This window comes from Pinus tabuliformis, chromosome 1_2 (assembly GCF_031772625.1).
Source record: "Pinus tabuliformis cultivar Carrire ecotype Pingquan chromosome 1_2, CPIR1, whole genome shotgun sequence".
In the NCBI taxonomy this organism is placed as follows: domain Eukaryota; kingdom Viridiplantae; phylum Streptophyta; class Pinopsida; order Pinales; family Pinaceae; genus Pinus; species Pinus tabuliformis.
In genome coordinates this window covers 537835174-537840112 of record NC_142298.1, presented here as the reverse complement: position 1 = coordinate 537840112, position 4939 = coordinate 537835174, and the positions used below count along the sequence as shown (strand labels likewise).

General features: G+C 38.9%; 1 long non-coding RNA gene across 1 annotated transcript; it reads right to left on the bottom strand.

Annotated features, from left to right (window-relative positions):
• Positions 1-3773: 3773 nt before the first annotated feature.
• Positions 3774-4677, bottom strand: LOC149206716 (uncharacterized). The gene is made up of 3 exons (XR_016251938.1): positions 4576-4677; positions 4292-4500; positions 3774-4207 (listed from the first exon to the last, which is right to left on the bottom strand). It is a non-coding gene; the product is annotated as an uncharacterized LOC149206716 (long non-coding RNA).
• Positions 4678-4939: the final 262 nt, after the last annotated feature.

Sequence of the window (4939 nt, the reverse complement as noted above, 5' to 3'; positions counted from 1 at the left end):
AACAACTTTCTGTTCAAGCTTATGTTCTCATTGTCACAGTGAATGCTTCAGCATAACTGTTTCTCTGCTGGATGTTTCTCCCCTTAAACTGCCTACTATTTTGTTGGTCCTTCATTCCTCTGTGTTCTGTTGCACCCTTCCGTTCTGTTGGACCCTCACACGACCTCTATTTCCTCCAGCGTATTTCAGCAGCTGTAGCAGCCTTCACAGCATATTTCAGCAACTTTCAGCAGCTGTAGCAGCCTTCACAGCATATTTCAGCAACTTTCAGTAGCTGTAGCAGCCTTCACAGCGTATTTCAGCAACTTTCAGTAGCTGTATCAGCCTTCACAGCATATTTCAGCAACTTTCAGCAGCTGTAGCAGCCTTCACAGCATATTTCAGCAACTTTCAGCAGCTGTAGCAGCCTTCATAGCATATTTCAGCAACTTTCACCAGCTGCAACAACCTTCATAGTGTATTTCAGCAGCTTTCAGCAGCTATATCAGCTTTCACAGCGTATTTTAGCAACTTTCAGCAGCTGTATCAGCCTTCACAGTGTATTTCAGCAACTTTCAACAGCTGCAACAACCTTCACCAGCATTCACCAACAACTTCATACAACGCTTAACCACCTCTACTGTGTCTGCTAGCATACATTCTGGTTCTTTGCCACAACCACAATAGCTCTCTGTTTTTACTGTTTTATAAATTCTCATGCCTTTGTCCATTCGTTTCCACTTACTCAATGGCTCTTTGGCTTCCTCTTTGCTCGCTTGAGCTTCGGCTTCCTCAACACTCGCTTGACCTTCTGGCTTCCCTCCTCCATTCGCTTTATCTTCCTCATGATTACCTTCGATTGATGGTGTCATGAAAATATAATGTCGTCGCGGAGGTGTTTCAGCAACGCCGAAATATAATTTCGTCACGGAGGTGTTTCAGCAACGCCAAAATATAATTTCGTCATGGAGGTGTTTCAGCAACGCCGAAATTGGTGTTTTAGCAACGCCGAAACTGGTGTTTCAGCAACAGAGAAATTGATGTTTCAGCAACTTTTCTCCAATTTTTTCAACAGTGTTCAACAGCTATTAAAGCATACATACATGGGTTTTACAAGCCCGATAACATAGCCTGCTCATACAATATAAAATCTACCTTTTTCACTCCGTCAGTGTATTTGCATATGAGTCTAAGTCTTCCACCTCCGATAGCTCTTGATGACTCTAATATGCCTCCTTGCTTTATGGTTCCTCGTGCGGCTCCTCTTAGTCCAATGTGGCTCCTCTGGCTTGGCAGTGTCTTTCAAAGACCTCCTTGCATATATGAATGCCTCTCTTGCTCTGATATCCTGTAATATGCTTTGATATGCCTCCTTAGGTAACTCCTCTTTGCTTATGGCTTGGCTATCCTAATGGCCTTGCTCCTATCTCTTCATAAATCTGCTCTGCATTCCCTTGGCTTCACTTCATCCTCTAGTATCCAGAATATTTCCATATTGATATCAATGACAACCTAGGTCAACAATACCCAGAGTGGTGATCTTAGATAGAGATGTTAAATTTACCTCTGCATTCTGGAAAGCCCTTTTTATGGGCCTAGAAACGCAGGACTAGTTCAACACTGCATAACACCACGAGACTGATGGGAAAATTGAGAGCGTTAAGCAGGGAATGAAAGATATGTTGTGAATGTACAATATGCAACAACCAATTAAGTGGGAGGAATACCTCCACATTGTTGAGTTTACCTATAACGAGTCATTGGGTATGAGCCCGTTTGAAGTACTATATAGGAGAAAATGTTGAATGCCTGCCAATTGGAACAACCCCGAAAACAAATTAGTGCTAGGTCCTAATATGTTAGCTAAAATGGAACTCACAGTCAAGAGAGTTCAGCAGAATTTGAAGGTTGTCCAAGATAGACATAAAACATACACAAACAAAAAGAGAGCTTATAGAGAGTTTCTTATAGGGGATCATGTGTACATACGAGTGAAACCAAAACGAATTTCTCTATGATGGTGTGGTTGTGAAAAATTAGCACCTCACTACTGTGGGCCCTTCCAGATTTTGGAGAGGATTGGACCTGTAGCGTACTGAATTACATTACCCAACCATTTTTGGGTCCATGAAGTGTTCCATGTCTCATTGTTAAATAAATACATATATGATCCTAGACATGTAATTAACTAGAAATATGTACATGTAAGGATGTGCTTTTATTATTAAATGTGCAATGAATGTTATATGGGCATAATCTAACAGAAAATGTGTTTGGCACTAGATATAGAGTTTATGGTAGAGCCCCTGCATATTCTAGATCAGAGAGAACAAATGCTACAGAGGCGAGTTCTCAACCAAGTTAAAGTGCAATGGAATCAATTTACCTCGGAAGAGGCCACTTAGGAAGATGAGAAATTCATGTGGGAGGCATACTCTGACCTATTCTAGAGGATTGAACTGAAAACTGAGGATAATTTTTCGCATGAGCGGGGGAAGATGTAACACCCTAAGGTTACAAGTCATTTAATGTATCTTTGACTATTTCGGTTTGGTATAAATTTAGGAAACCTTTATGATGAGAGATATACTTGTTTATTTTGGTTGAAAGAAAATATAGTGCATTCCATGTTTTGGAAAACTACTCATACTTCTCTCTCCAGAAAGAGAAGGAGAGAAAAAAAGATACGGGAAAGAAAAAGACCAACACAAGACGTTGTGAGGTAGACATAAAGTTGTTAGCACAAGGAGTTCTTGAGTCAGACATGGAGCCAATGGAACCCCTGTGAATATTCCTTAGTATTTGACCCTAAACTAGACTATATGGTCTTGAGGTTCAAAGGGAAAGATTCTTGTTTCTCTTATACTGTCTATAAGGAGGAAGCCCGGGGGTGTCTGGACGTCATTTCCAGACTTGTGGATGGGTGGACTGGTCTCCTCACTGGCTTCCATAATTAGACTAAGCCAGAACTCATATTAGTATTTGCATAAGTTTGTTTTCTTCTAAAAGTTTAAACTATGTTCTTTAAGAAGAATATGATTTGCAATAAAAAAGAGTTCCTTATGAACGACAGAGAAATTGAAGAATGTTGTCAAACTTCGTACTATTTTTTACCATGACTCTATAATATTAGTTACAGTTGTTGGTAACATAAAAATGAATTGAAATGTGAAATCTTAAGTTAAGAATTTAAATCAACTAGCCTCTGTAAAGAATGCGAGAGATACATGCATGAATATTTAGGGCATTTTCCATTGATTGACAAGGTAAATAATTGTTAACCATTTTTTTCCGCAGAGGAGTTAGTTAATAATCAAATAACAGAAGTAGTAATAGTTAGAGGAATAAATTTTGAATTTAGTTGAAATGACGAGTATTACAATGATATATTCCCTGTAGGATTTAGACCGAGACTGGGAACTGGATTGTACCTAGTGTTTGGTTAAGGGCTGATGTTATTTTTACAGGAATTAGATGAGAAATAAAACTAGAAGAATTCAATAAACTTCTTCTTACTGTAACCACAATTACCGTGTATTAGTTAAAAAAAACAAGAAAACTCGTTTCGGTAAATGAAAATAGGGTTGCAAGAAAAAAGAAATCTTTACATTTAGAAAAAAAATAGAAAAATAAACCAAGAATTAACCATCGTTTGAGAAACTTAAAACTGGAAATTCATTCGAAGATATTAGAAGCAAATGGATACATAAACATGTTAGCACAACGAGCTCAAAGAAAAGTGTTCTCTAAAAAGAATAACCCTCAAAACATAAATTAACCTCTTTATGCAGTGAAATAGTTTAATAAATGTTAACATAACTTCAAACCAGAGAAATTGGTTGCTTTTGCGGCAGCCATACATTTAGTCATAACAATAAAAAACCCTATAACATAATTTGAATCCTGTTTAGGATCTATAATGTACATGATTTTAGTGGGATGAAACCCCAATCATAGATGGGTGGTTAACCTTATACATACAACCCAGAAAAACAAAACTCGGTCGTGCTGAGAAAACAACTGAATGGGATTAAATCCTTAATCCAAGATTATAGCATTGCTATCACAGTTCCAAAATCTTAACCCTTCTGCACCAGAGAGTACTGAAGATGGATCAAACTGGAATGGGTATAGGAAGAACCTGTATAAGAGGTGAACTATAGTAGAAGGAAGCACTGAGGCTAACTGCATCACAAAAAACAAGCTGAACCATATAACAAAGACTCACCTGTAATCAACGAATCTCAGTGTTAATATGAGAGGAGTAAGAAAAGCGAAGGCAGAGAATTGAAGTTGGACCATGTAAGCCTACCTGTATTTGCGAGGTGTCCATGTGCATAGGGACTCCCAACCTTTAGAAATAGAGACCCTCCTTTTATTTGCTGTATAGAACAACTGAAGAAAGAGGGTTCTTGGGCTTGACCTCAAAATTAACCTGAAGCCGAGCATGAGGTTCTCTTCCTCGTCCCGAGTAGCGAAGTGCATCCAATGATTCAAACGAGTTGTAAAAGACCAACGACACTGTAAAAAAACTCCCAAAATGTAAGGAAATGTTGCGTAAACCTCTGGCATGGGAAAAGATATAGGAAATGTTACCTGCAACAATGGAGCTCAGGAAACCCTAAGCTTTCAATTGTTGCGCATAGACTTGGAACCCTAACCCCGAACCCTAATCTCGATTGATGAAATGACTAGTTGATCCAAGTCTCGCGGGGGGTGAATTAGTTACCAACATCAGGTAATGAATTAACATCGTTGGATCAAAATATGGATAGGTGGACAATAGGATGAAGAACAAGTGTCGGAGCAAGACCAAGGGTTTAATGCACCGGTCCACATAGTTCTGCACTAGGTTCATCGTGACTAAGGTGTAGTGACTATCAAGGCTGCAGGTCAGATTTGGAGCTTGGCGATTGGCCAACCCAATCAACCCATTCCCTATCATACAACCAAATAAACA